The sequence below is a fragment of the Apis cerana genome, linkage group LG4, assembly GCF_029169275.1.
Source record: "Apis cerana isolate GH-2021 linkage group LG4, AcerK_1.0, whole genome shotgun sequence".
NCBI lineage: Eukaryota > Metazoa > Arthropoda > Insecta > Hymenoptera > Apidae > Apis > Apis cerana.
In genome coordinates, this window is record NC_083855.1 from 284,528 (window position 1) to 307,977 (window position 23,450).

General features: G+C 33.0%; 1 protein-coding gene across 4 annotated transcripts in view; it reads right to left on the bottom strand.

Moving 5' to 3' along the window:
• Positions 1-23,450, bottom strand: part of LOC107998619 (terminal nucleotidyltransferase 5C) — a 131,649-nt gene that overhangs the window by 38,341 nt on the left and 69,858 nt on the right. The window contains exon 1 of one of the 4 annotated variants that reach the window (XM_017057975.3): positions 12,940-13,671. The exons of the other annotated variants lie outside the window; for them this stretch is intronic. The gene's annotated coding sequence lies outside the window, so the exon portion shown is untranslated. Of the gene's footprint in view, positions 1-12,939; positions 13,672-23,450 lie in introns of those variants that run through there. 4 annotated transcript variants of the gene reach the window in all.

Consider the following 23,450-nt stretch of genomic DNA (forward strand, 5'->3'; position numbering starts at 1 on the left):
ATTTTGAAAGAATTTCGAGACATTTAATGAAACGATTTACAAAAATATACAGTATACAGAGAAAAAAGCAACAAATATAAAATTATAAATACACTTCCAACTTGTCTCGGAATATTATAAAAAGAAAATTTTTTAACTATTTTTGAGAATTTTTTCTGGGCAGTCAAATTAATGCTTGTTCCTTAAATTTTTTACTTTGCGCAAAAATCTGTCGATAAAATTGAACAAATGTTAAAAGAAAATAAAACGTAAACATCTTTTAGAGAAACAATTTATCATACCATTATATCACACCCTGATACGTGCTTGCGAACCTTGAAACACCGACGACATTCCTTTTACAGGGCTGAACCGTAAAACGCACATAGTGGATAGAAGCGTGACACGATCGAAAAGTTCGCGAGATAAATCCCTTTCTGATTTAAGGGGATCGTTTCGACCGATAAAAGCGTTCAATTTTCAAAGAAACGTTTACGCGAGAAAGTATTGTTCGAACGAAGAAATGGTTTATTCGTTCGATTCTTCATTTCGAATCGAGGGGGATTTTAACCGTTTGTTGTCAAAGTTACTTTCTAGTAATAAAATTTTCACCAAACAACTCGCCAAATATATTTTTATATATTTATTCGTCCGCAGAGTTAAGAACTCTCTCCAAGAGAGAGTTTTATATATTAAAAGTGTATAAAAATATACGTTTTTTAATTTTCGAGTTTAGTTTTTTTATTGAATTTTTAAATCAAAAATTTGTATAAAATTACGTACAATGCGAAACGTACGGTACGATTTTCCTATTTTTTAAAAATCTAACGAATATCAACGAATTATTATTTCGCAAATCGATGTTGCGAATTGCACGAAATTAAATCTGGAATTCATATTGTTGAATCCACTTGGAAGTAACGTTAAAGCTGTTATGACACCAACCACGGTCGAGACTTTCGTAACACGTGATTCTCGATAAATTAATCCTCTCGCATAATTTAGCGCGAATAGAAAGCTCGATGCACTTACAAGAAACTTACAAGAACGTAATAATAAAATCCTTTTAATAAAGCTTGTAATCGCAAATAAAGCAGATTACAGAAAAAATCGAAGGAACGAGGATTTCATAACGTATTCACTACGTATTCACTTGCTCACTTGGTACAAATTTCAAGTACGATCTCGTAAATAACCATAGGACGATGATAATCGAGGGAAAAAAGGAACAGAAAAACGCGCGAAATGGAAGAAGAAAGTGATAATCCATCATCGAGGTGGTTTCCTGTGCTATGATATTCGTCGTTCTTCGATCGGCCTCGTCAACCGTATTTAGACGATTAATTACGCTCTTTTACCGTAAACGGTAGTCGCCTGCTTCGAACTCGAGAGGCTCGTGCACGCCTTTACGTCTCACTTTGCTCTCGAACGCTCTGAATCTATGGCCGATCGTGCCACTATGTTTACTTGGCACCGTGCCAGGAGACACCGTTCGAAAAATTCATCCGTTGCTTTCTAGGATTTCGAAGGTTAGCGGAGAAGCGGGCCATTTTTAATTGTCGTACAAATTGTGATCTGAGAAAATCGTGCATTATACGTGCATCGTATAGCGAATAATAATAAATTCGTAATTTCCAAATAGTTGTTAACCGAGGATGAAGTTATTAGGCGAATTGCGAATAAAAAAATATATTGGACTTTCTATATAAAGCGACTTTGAATTACAAGTCACGATAATTTCTGTCATTTCCACGTATGATTTTCTCGTGAAAGCCGAATAAAGTGGTAATTTTTCTTTTTTACGATTGGAAACGGAGTGTACGGAAGGAGTATTATTATAGAAATTGCACGAGTGAAATACAAATTGCAGAAACGATGCAACAATGTTAATAAAGAAAATCTGCAATTTTGAGCAGTTACGATAAAGGTCAGATACGATCAACGTATACACATCCCAATGGATTCGAGTTAGATTTGCGAATATTACGAATTTTTACGATTTATTATTCCTATTACAACGAATATCATACGATTTTTAGTCTCAAAAGTGTATACGTACTTTATTAATATATTAGAAGCAAATAAGAAAAATTTAGGAATATCCGAACGTATATGCTTGAAGCGATACGAAAATGTACGATCTCATCCGATTCTGCCCGAATCTTTCCGATCTATCCCGAATCTATCCCGAAGTCGGACGAAATTAGACTCGAATTAGGTTTCAAATAAATTCATTAATTTCGAAAAATCTCACGAGTACTATAAATATTAGCGCGACCAAATTTAAGGATTAAAATATTTTCGCTTCGTGTTTTTTACTTTCAAGATTTAATTGCAGCAAAAAAATACCGAAGAAAGATCTATTTAAATGAGATATCCTGGTGAATAAGCATAAATAACGACGACGAGGTTTCCAAACGAAAGTTTTTTAAGTCTCTTGTATAAAAACAACTTGGCGAATTATTTGTGATTGAATATCGTTAAAAAGATTTATCTTCGAGCTCGTAAAAACGCCTTGTTACGTTCCAGCTCGATACCATCTCTTCTTTCAAAAAGTATATTCTCCACCTGAGCTCGTGCTAAATAAATTCATTTTATTACTATTACATAATGTTCTCCGCATAATACGATGTTGATTATATTATGGTAACGTATTACGCACCTATCCTGACTTCGTCGAGCAGCATCGGAATGGCCATTAAGCTGCGTGACTTTTCGCCGGTGAAATTAATCTTCGAGGAGTTGGATGGAACTCGTTTCACCGCGTTCGTAACGATTCGTGCTCCGAATCGGATAAATTTTTTTTCGTTTCGTAAAGATCGGATGAAAATTTTTCTCCTCTTCAGAACAGAATTTTGATATATGAAATAAATACACGTTTATAAAATATATTCGTTCGTAATGATTAATAATTTTACGACGACGAAAAATTTAACATTGACCACGAATCGATAAAGAATCGAATATCAAAGTGATCAGATAATTGATCGATCTCGGACAATATCGATTATTCGACACAAAAGGTTAGATAAATCACTATCTCCTTCCTTTTTTCCCTCAATTACTTATAGAAAAAAAAAAAAAAATATTCATTTTCAGAGAAAAATATATACGGGGAATTTTATGATACGAAGATAAGAATCAAGGTATTTTGTCAACATATGGAAAGTCACTCCAAATAGAAAATGTTACACCAATTCGTTTTCGAGATATGGAAGAATATAAAATGATATTAAACCGCAAATAATCAAATGCATTCGAGTTACTTAACTTTTAACGATAATCATTTATTTGAAATCATGTTTTACGTGACTTTGATTTACATTGATTTACACTGGTTTATGACTTACAATGACTAATATCAAAGAAACGTAATATTTCTCAATGAGATTTTTCCTGGTCGATGAACAGAAAGAGATAAAATCGTCGCAGTCCTCTTGATTGTTCTTCTAAATTTTTTTTCTCTACACCAATCGATGGAAAATAATGTAAAATATAGTTTCGAATAAACGATTATCGTTTCATCTCTCGTACGTCGATATAAATGAATATAAAATTTAGAATGATGAACATAGTTACAAAATTCTACTTGTAAATAGAATCTCTTCGAATATACCACAAAGTATCTTCAAATTCGAAAAATCATAATTATGATCAAAAAGAATATATCTTTTCTCGATAAGAGAAAGAAACCGATAAGGTGGTTAAAGAAAAAAGTAAGTCTAGGAAAAGTAAAAATACGGAAAAATAACAAAAGAAATAAATTAAAATCTATTATTATGACGTTGTCCAGGAAATTGCTCAAACACGTTATCGATAAAAAAGCGATATGATAGCAATGGATAAAAAGAAGTATCAAAAAAGAAAAGAAAATAATATGTTAAAGAACAAGTTGATAAGCGATACGTGACTCATATTTTTCCCCTCTCAAATAAAAAAAGATCTCGTACCACTCGATTTAAATTTTTCCTAAAAATATGCCGAATGTGATTTTTTAAATACGATCGATGGAAATAATTTTCTTTGGAAGATCTCAATTTGAACAAAGATTTTCAAAATTTAAACATCAACATTTTACGTTAAACCATTTAATATACCTTAGATATCGCGAGCTCTTCGCAACGCTGAAACAAGCGTTTATAATAATTTGAAGAAGAAGAAGAAGAAGAAATTAAGTATATCGTTCTATTCTAAACTAAGCTTCCAGGAACGCGAGACAAACTCACGCGGGCGTTGCAGCAGAAAGAAAACAGTGTGCTTCGAGAGAGAGAGACAGAGAAAAGGAGGCACAAGGCGTTGCGAGTCGATGAAATTACGCACTTGACCCGTGAGACGCGCACAGCGAGTCGGAAAAAGTAAGAAAAGAAGATAAAAATACGAAACTATACACAAAGAGAGAGAGAGGAAAGAACAAGGATGGAATGTGAAAAGGAGAGGGGGAATCAGTAGTAGGCGCGGGCATACATCGTCGTAAGCGAATGTTTTAATGTCAAGGGAGGAGCGCTCGCAGCGTGTGGGTTATCCTTTGCCAGGCTGCCACTCGCATCCAACGGATTAATCCCTCCTCCTCGACCAATTCTCCGTGTTTCAGGATCGATACAGGTGCGTTTCGTTACGAAAATTGAAACGACTATTGGGTTTGAAATTTTAAGTATTTTTTGGAATCGATCTGGTATCGAATAACAGGATGTATAGAAATGTTGGATTATTCAAATTAAACCGTCAATTCGAGGAATAAAGGATTGTGTATAAACTACGCAAGAAAAATTCTTTTTGCTTCGATAACTTACAATCGGATGTAAACAATTATCACGAATAAGGAAGAATTAATTCCCCTAGAATTATTACTCGATGAACGTTGTTGTGCCGATTGCTTGTACATCGTGTCAATAAATATCGATAAGACGAGTTCCAAGAATAATCCGTGTACAGAAAAATGTAAACTGTGATAATTCGAAACGAAAATTACCGAGACTAATTTAAATCTTGACGTAACGTACGGAGATGATTACAAGTATAAAAGGGAGAAATATAAAAAATAATATTATCGTATAAATCGTAAAAAATTTTCGCGATTATCAGTCGAATCTCTTATCGATCCAACGACCATCTGCTTATCCTCGAGATCGATCTTAGAGATCGTGTAATAGGAGCGTTACACAATAGTTTTGTCGCCATTCGCTTGGATTCACCCTTTCGTTGTTTCGTTTTCAAGAAATTCTCCAAAGCGTCTTTATCATTTCTGTCATCAATATCAGAAAGTTGATTAAAAGGTAAAATCTGGATTACAACAAGAGGATCCCATTATAAGAAACTGGAACTTTCGAACGCGAAACACTTTTATCGTGTATTGCCTTTTCGTCGTGCATTTGGACGATCAAACGCTAAAAATAGAAAGGATGGGATGAAAACGATAATTGCAAACTCGGTCGCGAGAGGATAACGTCGATCATCGATTTCGTCATCGCGTGTCAACGACCGAGCGATCGCCTCGATTTCGAAGCCGCAGGAATCGCGTGAAATTTAATTAAATCGCACGTTATCGGTGAAAGGCGGACACGCGCGCCTCTTGCGTGAAATATTATGCCCGTGAACGGCCGGGCCAATGTCAAGTTGCGAATCACGATTTCGCGTTGAAAAACGGCCGCTTGCGTAACAGTCGATTATACGAACGCGAAAAAGCATTCTCTTCCTTCAACGAGAACCTTTTCATTTTTCTTCGGGATGCGGCGCGAAATTTCAGCCCTCGAAGGGAAGGACAAGTCGTGGCGCTTCGGTCGTCGTTCAATTTGGTCACGTGGTTATCGTCGTTTTAGCATCACGCGCTCTACATATGAATGATTCAGGCGCAACGTATCACGTTCGAAGCACGCTCGCTACTACAATGAGCTAATAATTACAGTTACGATGAGGCGTACATTATGAATTAAAATCGACCGGCGGCTTAAATATCGTTGAGCGATTCGTGAAGCGTGAACGTAACGAGCAAATTGGTAAATGCGTTACGTCTCGTAACGAAAAATTTATGCTCGAAAGGCGTGGAATAAAATATCCGTCGGGTATAATTGTGACAAAAATTGTAAATCAGCAACAATAACGATAATAATAAAGATTAAAACGTGTAATAAAAATCACGATCAATTTTAAACGATTACATTTACATAACAAGAAGAAATTACGAGTCGGTTACGGTTTCAATTCGTGTGTAATAAATAAAATGTGAAAAAGGTATACGCACTTTAGCTCACATAATCTTGATGATCGATATAATTTATCTTAATTATTTTTAAAACGGCTTATCGTAAAATGTTTCTCGGGTAAATGCGTTCACGTGGTGTCTTCTCGAAGCTTATGAAATGTTTGAACGAACGTTTCATATCGAGTTTCGTGTAAATTTAATGTAAATTAATGCAAATTTTATTGCCGTGAATTGAACATCGATCGAGATTATTTATTTTCACGATTGATTTTATGAATGGATAAAAAAAATAATGAATTACCGATCAAAATGGTACTTATTATTATTATTTAATAAACGATAACAAACGCAGCTTTGAAATTGTTTACCTTTCGACACGAATTCGAGACGCTTGATTTCGAAGCGTCAACGAAAGGAGGAAGTTCGAGACAAGTGAAAGGCTCGCATCTGCATAGTTGGACACGACCGAAGCGCACGATAAAAATGATCCAAATCGATAGCGTATCGCAACAATGATTCGAATGCTCTTCGACGAAAGGAGGAAGTGCGAGTCGTTGGTTTCAGTGAAAGGGAAAATTAAAAGGATCGGAAAAGGAGAGCTCGTGGCCCCGTTTGCGATGGGTTTCTCGAGGGCCAAGAGATAAGCCGAGTGTGTGGACAACAATGACGCGCCGTAACGAGAGATCAAGAAGTAAAGAAGAAAGGAGGAAGTATCGAGACGGGTGAAAGGCGTGACTCGTTAAACTTTTTAATAAAATGAAAATAGCAGTTTCATTTTTCATCAGTTGGACTTTTATAATACACGTTCCGTTACATTTGATTTGATACGGATTTGAAAAATTTTTCTTTTCGATACAATTTTTATTAGTATAAACATATTCTTTTCTTCCTTTCTCGATCGATTTAATTTGTTCGTTAATTTATAGACTACGAAATTGAAAATTTATAAATTTATCGTCATTTTGTAACTGATTCTCGTGAATTGATTAAATCGAATTATATCGTTACATTAAGCAAAGGTTTATCAAGAATTGAATGCATTTATAAAATGAAATAATAAACTGGCTCAAACTTTTGAACTCGATCAAAAAATTCTAACCTCCAAACGGACTCCAATAGAAAACTTATAACGTGTATTGGACAAAATAATTTCAATAAAAAGGCGATAAAAAGAATTGCAGGAAATCGGTATAAAAACATCATTAATACACGGACGTCAAACGGAAGACTTAGCGAGAAGATTGTCAAAGGATTAGAATAAAGCGTCACAGCTTGTAACCTTCAATGACGACAACGTTGGAAACACGAGAACCCGAGTTAAAGTTAAATACCGAAACGAGAATAATGCGATTTCATAGCGGCGACAGGCCGCGCGAAAGCGCAAAAGTGCACCCATGAGATTACGCTAACGTGGAATAACAGCCTGTTGCGCTGTGCGCCACGCTATTGTTATCCCGGCTCGCATTGCTTTAACGCGGTATTCTCGAACGGAATTTCGTAATCGTCCTGACAACACCATCCCATCGATTGTGCTCCACCGGAGGCAAAATTAAATTTAGACTTGGAAAAGAGACACTTTTTTACCGTTTTCGAATTATTAATATAAGAATAATATAATTTACGAACTTCGTTTTGCCAAAATGAGAAATATATTGCGGATCGAAGAAATCGATCGAACATGATAATACATTAAAAGATTGCTACATGCAAAATTTTATTATATCTGTGATGACAAAATTTCTATGTAATAAATTTTACAAAAATTAGAATATGTTCAATCAATACAAAATGGCGATATCTTTTTTTTTTTAATACGAAGCAAACTTGATATAAATAATTTGGTTATTAAAAATTGCATTGAACTGAATTGTACTAAAAATCTTGCATATTACAGCGTGATGAAAATTATGAAATTATTTTATACTGTTAAGAATCTTAATTTATAATAATTTGAACGAATATTTTTATTTTTTATTTTTTACCACCTACGAATCTACAAATATATTTATAACACGTAACACAATTCGGTTGCGTTGCACGATGATACGAGCTATTTATTTCATTCAACATGGTTTTATTTTTACGTCAAAATATTTGCGATACGATTAAAATTCTTTAGAAATTAATACTTTGTGGTGTAATTCGAACCTTGCATAATTGTAACGATACGATTCGCCATGTTTTTTAATCAGTTGTAAATATTAATGAAAATTCAAAACCTTCGTGCTGACTTGAACGCCAATAACATTATTGCGATTATTATTAAGAGGAATTTTCTCTTTTCTTTTTTCTATGGAATACAATTTCAAAGAGTTAAGAGAATTTAAATTTCGAAATCTCAACGATTAGCCTAATTGCGATTTGACCCGTTATTCGCCCGTGGAAATAATTCATCGACTGCGTAATTAAAGCAACGTTGCCAAAACGGGCGAGATCCCGACATGCTGCGCCTTAAAAATGAGAAATCCGCTTAATATTCCGCTTCTCGTCCCGATCGAACGACCGATACAAATTAAATAACCTTATCTTCTTCGAGTGGCGCGGTCAAAATTGAAAAGCGTTAGATTTAAAAAACGCCACTTTGTTGTCGTGTCTGTTGCATTCTGCGAGATCCTCTAATGTTGATAACGCTCCATTTGCGCAGCTAATGTATGATAAACGTATATTATATTACTCAACGATCACTGGAATTTTATACAAGTGAAATTTATACAAATATTACAAAAATTCGTTCGTATTCTTTTAATTTTCACGAATTTTAAAAAACTACGAATAATGCAAATTGTAATATATTATCGTGCTATCGGTGCTAATTGCGTTGGTAATTTAAAGAATATTTATAATAATTACAATTGGTTATAAAATAATATGTAATATCGCGCTGGTATTTTTTAACTTTTTTAGAAAAGTCTTTTTATAATAATCAAACAAATATTTTTGGCACAAATATATTTTAAGTAAGAAACAACTTATATCATTCCTACGTGTGTTTACGTTCCAAAAAGTTTCGTAAAACACTCGTTTTTAATTTTGCGGATTAACATTGTTTTTGTTACAAATGAATGATATAACGATAAAAGTTTTGTAAAGTTTAAAACTTGTATTGTATTGGAATAAAATTGTGATAGAATAATGGAAAGAATGCTATTATTATACATCTACTATGCAAAATATATTAATAAATGTGTCACGTATGTATGAGATTAAAATAAATTAAGATATTATTAAATTGATAGAAAAATTCCATCACTTCTTTTCTTAAAAAAATTATTTTGTATCTTTTTCAAAGCTATATTATATTATTATATACACGTAATAATGAATTTATTTCGTTATTTTGGAATTTTTAATCTCTGTTATTAAAATTATCCTTTGTATCGAATATCCTTTTATTCCAAATTTTTTATCAGATAAAAAATTCATAATTCGCCATATTATTTAAAAAGAATTACGAATAAATAGTATTTAAATAATATTTATAAATATATCACAAAATTTACGCAGTTTATAGTTTCAATAATTAAAAGTACAAGAAGAGAAATTTCCTAAATAAATGTACAAATTTGAATAAAATCTAATAATATAATTTTGAACGTAATATATTTTAATAACGGATAGAAAAGTTAAAAATTTTTAATCCTTTTCATATAATTTTTCACAAAAATTCAACAAACGTATTTCTTATTCTTTGTAAAATTGAAAGTCTTTTAGGAAACATCATCATTATACAATAAGATGTTCTATTTTCTCTAAGATTAGATTCCTTATTAAAAATAGATTCGTATGAATCACTATTCAGCTTGCACAAATTCGTCACTTTGAAGTTAATAAAATGAATAGTGGGGACAAACGGGGAAGTGAGTGCGGAGCGAGCACCACTCGACGTTTTATTGCGTGGCACTCTTTGTTCCAGCTGAAAGTAGCGTTTATTGCGCCAAGGACGTACGTATATACTTTCACGTTAGATTGAATATAGAACTCGTTGCATGGTTCGTGAAACTTGCAATAGAAAAAGATGAAAATCGTAAAAAATTCTTCATCGATCGGATAACCAAAAATTAATACTGCTAATTTTTCTATCCGATTAATCGATAAACCAGTAAAATAAGCTTTGATGATAATTTAGTTCATTGCAACGAATGTACATTATCATTAAAAAATTTCTTGGAATTTTATTTTAAGTAAAAATGAAACGATATAATAATAATACGTATTATAATAATACGTTTTGATATAAATTTTTATTATTAATTTTTTTTTTCCAGTAATCCAGTAAATCTAAAAAAAAGTTGCGCATTAAATCGATTGAAAACTAGTTTTATTTATTTCTGAAAATTTTTATTTTTTATATATTTGTTTCAATGAACTTTAAAATCGACGAATATTTTAAAGATGCCAACTCCTATAACGCAAATTCCTACGCTTTGTCCCTTTCGTAAATTTCGCAAATGAACGAAGAGGATGACGAGCTATTTTAAATTATATTAATATGCAAATTTATCAATCGAGAATGTACGTTGATTATTTCCTTTACATTTTAGATTCATTAAAAATATATATACGTATGTAACGGATAATTTATATAATATTTATGATATTTGTATTTTTGTTTCTAATTATGTTATATATATATTACATATTATTATATTGTTTATATATTACGATTACATTTTTATTTTAAATTTTTAGCATTAAAAAATTAAAAAATTTATTAAAAAAGAATTTATATATACGTTTTATTTTTATATAAAATTATATTTATATTTTATATAAATCCTTTTTCAAAAAATTGAAATATCGTTAATAATTTATAAGATAACCGAATTTTTTTCTTTTATTCGATTATTTCGTCTAAATATTTCGTTCTTTAACTAAACAAATAAATTCATATCCAAAACTAGAAAGTAAAAATTTTGAATCTCGATCTGTAATTTTATTCTGTAATTGAATATTATATTTTTAATTATCAACTTTGATCGATCAATTTGCTTTTTAGTATTACTATACCATGTTTAAAAGCAATCAAATAAATGTTTTTATCTGTTATTTAATTGTCGAATAATGATAAGTTATGCAACTAATTGATAATTATTTAAGCTAACATAAATGAATTATAATTATAAAAAATTGCATTGTAACGAAAAAAATAAAAATATGCAAATTATATTTTTAAAATAATAAAAGACAGAAAGAAAATTCTATTATGCAATTGTGATAAGAAAAACAATATTTCAAAAGTCGAAAATAATTCAAACAATTTACTTTTGTTTTTTGTATTTTTCGTTTAATTATAAATTTTTACGCGAAAAAGAATTCAATTCTAATTTTGTAAAGTTTATCGTATATTTTAAAATTGTAAAAAATTATAAGAATCATATAGCTATTTTTATACAAATAATTTTCTCTAATAAAAAAGAAAGTCACCTTCAAATTTTTCAAAACATCTTCGCATTACGCATAAACTATGTATCTGAATACATCTTTTTGTTTATTCTTTATAATTTTAAATTCAAAATTTAATTCATTTATTATAATTGATATTTTGTATACAAAATTAAAAATAATGTATACGTGTAAATATATATATATATGTGTGTGTATACACGCTTACAATATGGCGAAACACGATAAACAGGATGCGGTAAGATTTAACGTGCAAGATAATCGATCCTATTATCACTGAACTGAAAGATTTTATTCGACACGCCTCTTACATTATTCCATGTGTAATTGCGTTTGGACTAGTCATCGTGAATTATACCCACACACTGGTACTTTTCACTTACAAGAAGATCGAGCAGTCCTTGACCTTGGTTAATTTGAAAATCGCTTGAACGCAAATTATACAAATGCGAACACGCATGATCGTGAATAATAATAATTTCGATCGAAGAAGAAAATAATTTAATCTATCATAACGTAATCGATTTATCAAAGTTTAACCGAAATTGAATTTTATCGATTTACGATTGTATTCATTTTTATATTAATGAAAATTATCATTTTTAAAATTTCCGGTAAGAGATTCTTCGTGAAAGTAATTAATGTAGTAGGAATTATATTATATACGATCAGTGACGAGAACAAGTTTCGTAATACGTATAATGAAAACAAATATAATTCTGACATAAATATTGACATAAAGCGATGAAAAGTCGAGTGTATCGTTTGACCCCGGTTGAAGTCAGTGTTCGACACTCCTTGTTTCGCTCTATGGAATGGACGAGCGGGAAAAAAAAAACCTATCTACGGTCGCAGCGAAAGGAAGAAAAGGACTTAGGAAAGGTCACGCGCCTGCGCGTGCAACGTATGCCTGGAAAGAGCGCGGCTGTTCGTATATCCGCGTTCATGGACATGTACGACTGTTTTCAAAACACAGTCGGTAAAGTAGACATGTGATACGTCAACCGTCGAGGCAAAAAAAAAAAAAAGCGGGCAAAGAGCGGGACTCGTTCAAAATTCCATGAACTCGACATCAACACGACGAGTACACGCCATCGAAATACCGCCAATAGCGCAATTTTCTAGAATCGTCGATCGCGCGACACTCAAGTACCGGATACTATTTACAAATTCTCGTCATTTTCCCAGTCCGCTCTCGAATCAGGTTAGGTTGATGACGGTAACCTGAACGTCGTATTTGAATTGGATCCCCAGGCCTTGTGATCGATACGTTCGAACGGAATAAATTGTTTTCGTATGCTACCATATGGAGCTACGAACGAGCTATATCGTACATTCTATATTAGGACAATACTTACATCTTGTAAGAGCCTCTTCGTGTTGTCGTCGGGGCGCAGTGACACAGCACGTCTCACCGATGTTCACCGATATCGAAGCACGCTAACATGTATCCGATCTGAGCGTTCTCCCCCGTCCACTTAGCGTGCAGGGATACGATGCGTTTCTGAGTACTTTCGCATATACTCTCGTTGTCCGGCACCACACGTGACGTTTTTAATCGACGATAACGTACCAACGTACGGAACAGAAACGACAAAAAGTGAGCTTATGAAGTTTCTCGCGATTAGTCTCACGTTCGACCGATCGTACGCACTGTGTGGATCGTCACCAATAGACGCGCTGCTTTTACGATATTTCAGCGGGATCACCAAAAAAAAAGAACTTGTTTGCTCGATCGATGAAACGTGGCTGCCCGTCGTCGTTGACGGGCAGACGGACGAACAAAAAATTGAGGACGAGTTAAAATCGAAGTTCCTGTTTCCGATCGATTCCGATCTTCCGAACCACCGTCGTAATATAACGCTTTGTCGTTTGCTTTCACAGCAGAGATGGTAAACACACAAGAATAAACGTGGGATGATACGAATGACAAACGTATTGTTTTCAACTATGACGGAACGCGAGGAAAAACTTTCGAGTACAACGTCGGGTTACACGTCGACGACACCTTAAGTCGCCGCGGCGAACCAATTGACACTGACAACCGCGTTCAACTCGAGCGCGCACGCACTCTACTTTCCCCCACTCTTTTCATCTACTCTCTAACTATAGATACGTATCCCCTCCACATCTAACCGCGCTCTATCTCGTATTGTTCGTAAACGTCCATACTGCTCTTCCCTTCGAAACAGCGCTTCCACACACTTCTGAGTAACGCGATTCAACTCGGATTTTGACGTATGCACACGCGTTACGTGCATAATAAAAAGCCCGAAGAATGCCTGCCGGCCGGCGAAATGACAGTTTACATAAGACGCGTCGCTATATTTTTAAGTTCACGAAATTTTTATAGAATATTTTGTCGTTTGAATCACACTTTTATTAAATCAAAATAATAATAATCAAAATAAAAGATTTCCAAAGAACGATACGTTTTATACATTATTACACAAGAGTTTTTTCGATCCTACTACGTTGTAGAGAGCGTCGCAAGCTTCAAACACGAACGGACATACTTATACGTTGTAAATTGCACAATTTTTATCTAGTCGCGATTGTCGCCGTAATTGCATAATAACGCCAACGATTTCCAGCGATAAAATAGAACGTCGATACATATATCTGCTCGATATTATTTTTCGTTTGCAAAAAATCCTCGCGATATATTTTCTATCCACCGACGATCAGTTTCCGGTGCTCGTCCGGTATATGTGCACGCACGCACACATGCATCGAACATTTCCAACGACTTCTAGAATCAGCTTACCGTGCTTTATAGACGCCTATATCTACCAACACACGGTAGAGCACGGGATCGTCCTACTACAATCGGTTGAATATTTCCACATCGACGATGAAACTTTTCAAGAGTTGTTGCCCTACTTTTCCCCTCGATTCCTACCTGCTTAGGAATTTTCTACCAGCTGCTGTTTCTATCGCTTCCGTTATTGTTAATATCGTTCATACAGAAAGAAATCCAACAAGGCGATGCCGGAAAAGGAAGACGATAATTGATACAATTAAGATGCAATATGGAAGAAGAGACAACATTCGACATTCTCGGTATATATATATATATACAATATAACATATCGCAAGAATATTGCATACGCACGAATTAGATTGGCGGCAACAGGATCAGCGAACGTTCTAATTCCCTCCTAATGCTATATGTACATATATTTCCCTTTTTTCGCGCAATGCATGCATAATATATTTTCGTAATATCTATGCATGATATACGATATCAGAAACCGTTTATCAGAATTTAAACCTACGCGTGTTCCTTGCAATTTCACTATCACAGTGGTATGAAATATAGAGAGAAGGGAAAATGAAAAAAAAAATAATAATAACGCGAGAGTATTCACCATCGCGTTTAATTAGTTGGCACGGGAATTAGGTGAAATCGACGTGCCTCGCAATCGGAATCGAATGGCGAGGTTTCGGTTGGTAATAGTTTTGCACAAATTTACAAAAGTTTACATATTTTTATGGACATTAATCGAGTTTTGTCGTACTCAAAAAAATTGTAATTTTATGAATACATCTTTTACGACAAAAGAGAAGATCGAGTCAAGTAATTTTTATTTTCGACGAATACATGAAAAAAATTTGAACAAAAATTTTCACGAAAGAAACATTCCTTTGGTTTACTTACACATTAATTTATTAATTTATTAATAACACTTGTTGATAAATATTATTATTAATGACGTTAATGAGCTATTATTGCGTAAAGATAAAGAATCGGTAATCGGTTGAGATTCGATATAGAAGATATCCCAATAATTTCTCTATATTTTTGATGATAATATAAAGGAAAGAAAAAAAAGTGAATCGACAAAGTTCCAAAGGCACTTTTAGGTCAAACAGTTATCACAGGTTATTGACTTTGCTTTAGATCGTTACTTTCACGTCATAGTATTGGTCTACAGTGCTTTTAAATGGAAGTTGCGGTTTATCTATTCTCGGATGCGCTACATGTCATTCATCGATGTTCGCATAAGAATTCGCGCGTTTTGAATACCTCGACTTTTGCAACTAAACGAGAGAAAAATAAAAATAAGAAAAAAAAAGGGGGGGAAAGAAAAAACAATGTTTTCCAATATTTTTCCATTAATTTGAGCTATTTAATTTTGTCAATTTTAACATTATATCGGATGGAAAATATTTTAAACATTGAAATTACGTTTCGAATCGTTAATTAAAAATTAGAAATATGGAAATAGATAAAATATTCGTTTAGAAAACATTTTAAATATTTTGTTAATCGCGATAGAAAACTAATGTATAATAATTTTTGAAAATAATCGTCTGATTTAAATTGTAATTATTTTGTGTTTTTTTTTTACCATAAATTTACCATCCAAAGGAAATTAATAAATTTAATTTAATTCAATTTAATTAAAATTTTTGTCGCGAGTTAATAAAAAACAGGCATGTTATAAAATAAATATTACAAATAATATATATAGAAGCAATTTTTAAAAAATTAATTAAATAATTTTATTTTATATATTTTACGTATTAAATATTATTTTCTTAATAATTTATTGCAATTATAAATTTATTAAAATAACGAATGTACTTTTTCATTTCTAAGTTAATTCTAAGATAATTGTTATTCGTTTCTTAAGTCGTATTCAAATTTCTGTTTAAAGGATAAAAATTTTAATTAAAACAACAACAATCTTATTTGAATTTTTAATCGGTAGACCGAATAATATCAAGATATCTTCCTAATGCTCTTCAAAATTTGACGAATGCAAATACGTTTATGTATCATTCATTGGAATGTTCACGTAAATTTTTAACGAAATCCAGTTCCAGTGAACAAGTTATTCGTATCGAGGTTGGTATTCGTGTGTTCTCTTTCAATGACAAAGAGAGAAAAAAAATCATAAAGATATATAACACGATGAATTATGAATATTTACGTTTGATGCATGCTTATTTATTTATTTATTTTTTTTTTGATTCGTAATGGAAATTTTTTTCATCTCTGTATTACCTCAATGCGATGTAATTTTGTTATATGTCTTTTATGAGATAATGTAATTAAAAAATAATAATTTGAAATAATATCATATACATAATTTTACAGAAGATATGGAATAACAAAAGTGAAGAAGAGAATTATCGTAAAATATCAAATAACTAATTAACAATTAATTGATTAACGTATTTTATCTCATGCCCACCTGCAATACTCAATTATAAATTCTTAATAATTCTTCTTCGCTAACCCATTCCAAAATCAACGTACACGAATGATTATTATTAACTTTAATCTTCCAGACGAGACGAGAGAGAGAGAGAGAGAGAGAGAGAGAGAGAGAGAGAGGAAAGGTAATAACAAAAATAGCAAGATAAAAATTTTAATCGAAATATAAAATAGAACTCGAGAAAAAGATTTTCGCAGCAACAATATGTTGCGAGAGGACGCACGAGCAACGTGCCAACACAATGAAAGAGCAACGAATGGCAGAGCATCGTGCCCGACCAACAGGGGCGAGTGAAGGTGTCGATGACGTAATATGCGCAACCGCCGATATATAGGAATAGAGAAGTGGGGTTGCTCGTGATGGTAAAGGTGGGCCGCATAGTGGAGGGCCGGTTGTCACACGAATAGGCAAAGTGGGGAGCGAGTGCATCGAGCTCGCGCAAGCGCAACGGCGCGCAACGCTGCGCTGTGTCGCGTTGCGCAGTCGCCACGGCGACCGTCAAGGACGTTTATGTTCGCTGTGGCTAAACATTGGATAGAGACAAAAAACAATAGTTGGGAATTGCTGAAATAATTCAAAATATTTTCTATAAAATAGTCGTGATACATTACTCGAATTGTATTTACCGAAATAATTTAGAAAGTTAATCGACACGATACGTTGCTCTGAAACATATTAACGTCGTACGAATTAAATTATACGTATCTCAAAAACATGTTTTAGAAAATCAATTAAGAGCGACGAAATATTATAGAACGAATTAGAATAAAAAATCGTTTTAAGTTTGATTTTCATGTTGGAAACTAAAGATGGTAAGGTTTTATAGGAATATTACATAAACATCTGGGAAAGAAACGTACTGGTTACGTTTTAGGAAATAGATAGTTGTAAAAGTTTTAAATCTTTTTTCTTACGTCCATCGTGATCGATGTACGGCTATTTGCGCGAATCCATAACGCTACACAATCTTTAATATCATTTTATTTTCAAATAAAATAACTTTTATCCTTTTACAAGTTCCTACTTTAGAAACCTTTCGCGCGTTCTATTAAAAATTCCGTGAATCGACGCTCGTGAAAAGAAACGCCGTACAAATTGGTAAATTGAACGAAACAAATCTAGCGAATAGAAAGAATAAAACAAACCAAAAGAAAAAAAAAACGAAATTAATTAGATATACTAACGAGAAAGAAAGGAACGAGTTAAATAAAATACACGTGCGTGGGAGAGAGAGAGGATGTGATCAGACTTACCGTGCACAAGTGTATCGCGTATATTACGCGAACGAGTAAGGGGGAGAGTGATCGAACGAGCGAGCGTAAGAGAGAGAAACGAAGAGACAGAGAAAGCAACGATGCCAGACAGAGACTAAATACTAGACTAGCGACTGAGAGAAGGAACGGGCGCACGAAAGGAAGAAGGAGATGGATAGATAGTGAAAGAGTGCCTTCTGTCTGCTGCACCCGCGAATCGACGAATTCGAGCCACTCGATCGGCCTCGAGCGGCCTTGGATATATCGCGGCCGAAGTACAGGGCGGAGCGAGATTGCGCTCGTTTTCCACGATACCTCTTGAAACGCGCCTCTTAACCAAATGAATGCAATTGATGCGGTTTTAAAAAATACGGAAATAGAAAAAAATACGTAATGGATTTCGATCCTTTACTTCTCCCGGCGATGATCTATTTCGTCGCGTTTTCCTCCTCAGAAAAGCACGCGTCGTAAATTTTTCAATCAATGATTTAATTAATAGCGGCAAATGCGATGTATTAGAAAGTATTCGGATCGATCGTGCACGAATAAATATGTACGATCGAAGGTGCCTTCGGCGACGTGCAATCTGAAAATCCTTACGAAGCCGGTCTCACCGGAGTCAACTTTTACTTCGTTAGGAAAGTCCGGTGTCTATTCAAGGCCATCGGGTTATCGATCAAAGCCGCGAGCAAGCCTTTAATAATACGAAAAACCGATCCCTTTCATCGAATCGCTCGAAATTGTAACACAATACAATACGTGTCGCGTAACAACTACTTTTCTCTTATATATTCATCTTTGAAGTTATTTCGACTATCGATGAAGCAGGATCCAAAAGTGATATAAATTACCTTTGCTATTTATACCGTACGAAATTGCACGGATGTTGACTAAACCCAGTAGCCGACAAATTGCTTATAGTTGAGTCTTCTCTCTCCTATTTACTATTCCTGCGTTCTTCGAAGACAAACAACAAAGGCATTCGTAATGCGTGTACACGTATACCAAAGAAAGAGAGAGAGGAATTTTTTCTTCCCTCACCCGCCGACACAGCGGATTGGAAAAAAAGTTTTGCATAATGTATAACTATGCTAGCTTGCGCGGTTACACGCGGATATAGACCGGGCAAATCAATGACCCGCGCTGTACCGTTTCTCCTTCTAACAAACGCTCTTTTATCCATGCATCCGCATCCTTTCGTCGCCTGATCTCTCTTTTGCGAGTATATTTCGGTGAGGAAAAGAGTAGGTGGAGCTTCGTGTGTATATTATTTAACGAACTCAAAGTCCATGCACCCGTGATTAATTCATGAAGATTAAAAAGCTTCAGCTATAAGAAAACTGTCTTCGGTTAAATTTTAATTCGAAAATACGACGACTTGCGCGAGTGTACGGCTCCGTCTAATCTTGCGTAACTCTCGCCGCACACTATTCGCAGGAATTTAATCGGTGATAAGAGGCCGACCAGTGTTTGCGTACGCGTGTCTCGTGATTTTCAACTTTTTTTTTATCTTCTTTTCGAATCGCTGCTATCGCGAAACAGATGTTCGCTGTTGCATAATGCGGTATAATTACGCACGTTAATAACAAGTTCGATACAGAGAGAGAAATCTTCGAGACGAAAATTTAAAAATTGTAGAAATTTCTTTTCAATCTTCACTGTTATCAATTGAGACCTTTACCTTCTCGTTTACTGTCTCATCGATTAAGACAGAATTCTAATTAATTCTTATGCATCTAGAAGAGCGTCTAATTATCTAAACCTGTTCTATTAACGACCTTTGACTAATTATTTACCAATTAACTCGAACGATGCCCGTAAGGAGTAGTTGGCAGCATTTCTTCAAAGATATTCCAAAGACAAAAGTTAGCAAACCGTTTCACGAGTTCTAATCAAATATTTTGCAACGATAATTTCGCGCGAATTAAAAATTCAGTGGAAAATTTTCAAACTTTCCTCCGAGTTCGTTAAAAGTTATTGGTTTATTATTAGTTGGGAAAAGTATTAAAATACAGTGGAATTGTAAAGTGCTTCTAAAAATATCCCACGAATCGAAATAGAACTTTGCACATACTTTACCCCGTCGATAAACGAAAACGTTACGCGCGAAAATGTCTCCCATTTTATCATTTCTCGAAAGATGCCCTCGAACAGATCCTCGTTGTTTCTCTTCATCGAAGAGGACTCTCGTTTTTGATCAAAAGAGAGTACTGTTAATTCACTTTCTACACCTGGTCAATCGTTGAAAAATAAATTTCCTTGTTCCTTCGTGCCAATGATGTCGCAGCCTTTTCCGATCCTGAGATCAAGTTTCTTCGAACAAGAATGCTGTCGTGAATATCGGTTATTAAGTAAGATTTAAACGTTCGTTACTCGTAGATCGATTTTACATTTTTATTTTTATGCATTAATTTATATAATTTTATTTCGATAAATTATCGTTTCCAGCTAATATCTATTGAATGGAACATTTAATTTTAGTAAGAAAACTTGCGATTATAAATCAAATACTTGTAAATTTTATATTCTTACGTACGTTAATTAAAACTTGCATGCTCGTTTTAATTGCATTTTAATATTATTATTATACCCTTGAGGGACGTACGCATCGTGTATCTCGAATATACCTGTATTTAATTCCGTTTTACATCTCGAAACGTAAAATAAATACTTCTTATTGCGCGAAACTCTCACTTAATATCTAATCGTAACACTACGGGCATTATATATCGAATAAAAAAGAAAAAGCAATTATTCCTAGACTTTGTATGCGATTATAAATCGAAGTGATAAAATTTATTTTAAGGGTGCGTCGTTAATAAATTACAAGTAACGAATTATTATATAAAGGACAAAGTTTATAGAGATTTTTCAAAGGATTGGAAAAAAAGAAGTAATTTAATAATCGATAGAAATAGGAATTTTCTTACCAAACGTCTTACGTATCTCGGATCTTTATATATACGTGGCATCTCTCCTAGAAATTCTGCCCATTCTCTATAAATACGACGACAAAAATTCCTGTGCGACACGCAGGGAGCAGGAGGATGAAAGGAATAGCAAAGAATTCCATATGCAACGATTGCGGTTCCATTCAGCTCGCGATATTTGTGGTCAAAGTGAGAACTCACGTTGCCAATCATGGAGCAAACAAATGCTTCTCTTTCAAAAAGTATCAACTCTGTCGTAAAATATAAAATCTATACTAAAGTTGCACATTTGCAAAAGTGCTCGTTTTATTAATTTTGAAAAATGAGACCTTTCTTTCGTTCGATTGAATTCAATTGCAGTTTCGAGTAAAAATTTAATAATTTAATATAATTAATTTTTCGTGAACGAATTATGTCATATTATTCAAACGTGTGTTCTTGTATTTTTTAAATGCACGAGAAAAAGTCAGAGAGCGGATGATTTTGACAGAAATTCAGTAAGCTCGTTTTCTAAACATTTCGAACATAAATACGAAATTTTTTATTCAAAATGTTTTTTCATATTAGTTATTTAGGGACTTTAAAGTGAATTTAAGGACAAATTATATTTTTATTAAATTTCTGAATGGCAAAGAATCTTTGATATCAAAAAGTCAATGAAAAAGTTTCATCATGGAACGTTCAATTTTCTCGATTCTTCAAAAATTCTACAACAAAATAGATTATCCAGATTTCCATAATCGATATTTCTTCTTCCTCCTTTTCTTCCTCCAGCGATCAGGAAATCCATCCTATTTCGATGAGTTATTAATAAAATAATTTATCGTTCAAAGCATCGAATTAATTGTTTACGAACAATTATACGAAGACTGTAATTAATTACAGTTGTTACGGTTGATAAATGTTTGTAAATTTTAAATAAATTTATTATCCAAAGTATAAGCAAATTTTAACTTATTAGCACAGTCAATCATGTCCGTTCTTCTCGATAGACGATTTTATCGAATCTTTGAATCCTCTCTCTATCGAATTCTTTATTTTATTATATCAATTATTAAATTATCGTGCTATATCGTGTATAATTTTTGTACGTAAAAAGTACTTATTAAATCGATAAATTTCTCTTTTTGCTTCAATTTTTAAGTTTCATGGATTCGAAAACAAAAGGATATATTTTTGAATGCGCAAAAAAAGAGATTTTATATTGCACGCAAAACAGAAAGAAATTTGTAAATTGTTTACTTTTTATCTGTATAAAATTTATATATCACGAGAAATGAGTTAAAAAATTTCTCTTTCCAGTACTTGATTAGATATTTTAAAATCCAACCTTGGTTAAATATTGAAAAATCAAACGATCTTTATATATTTACAATCGCGTCAAATCAATGAAAATTAATTCGATTACATTTAATTTTTCAAATTTTCACAATACATTTTTTTAACCTCTAATTAACTCATTAAATTAAGATCATTTCAATTCATGCGAAGAAGAAAATATAAATTTTAATGAAAATGTAAATATAAATTAATTATTGCACGTAACAATGATAATTTTATTTTTACGTAAAAAAAATTATTCTTTCAACAATACTTTTTTTTTTAATTTTTGGATTTTATAAAACATATGATTTTTCTTTGTGATTATTATCGGTCAAAATGGCGCGACGAAAATAATTTAATACAAATCATTCATCTTCGAATAAATGGAGCGTGGAAAATTTTGAAGAATAAATAAGAAATAAATTTTATTCGTTTAAAAATTAATTTTCAAACTCGAAATATCACCATAATTTCTTCACCGTAAATATTTAACGTCGTTTCAAAAAGTAAAGACACAAGCGATAAAATTTTATTGCTCGTTTCGATATAATAAAAATAAAACAACTACTAATTACCAACTTATCGATATTAATCATTTATTCAGTAATATTCATTCAACACTACTCATTTATATTCAATTGCTAATTTCATTTGCGTTTGAAAAATTTTCAAACTTTATTTATTTGATTTACGCGAAAAATATCGTATAAAATACCAAAAAATTTGCTCGTACACGATCGATGAATTTTTTTAATTTTATTTCATCGATTATTTAGTTCGAATATTCATCAAAATCGAGAATGAATGGGACGAAACAAGGTTAAATTGTTTTATCGTCCGTCGAACCAGATTAAAAAACTGTACACACTGTTACATGGAAACGTTTCCTGTGGTATTAACTTCCTTCCACTAGCAACGATTATCACATTGAAATAGCTAAAAGTTTAAATTAGTCGGACTCTCGTGATTACATTAAACGATGCCGACTTAATTGACCGAATTAGTCGTGCAAACGACATTAAACATTTCCAGTCCGAGAATCAAAGATTATCGTCGCAACAACAATTGCCATTCCAGAAAATTTCGATTAAAAAATTCACATTTACGATTACCACGAAAATTGTTTTCTCCCTAC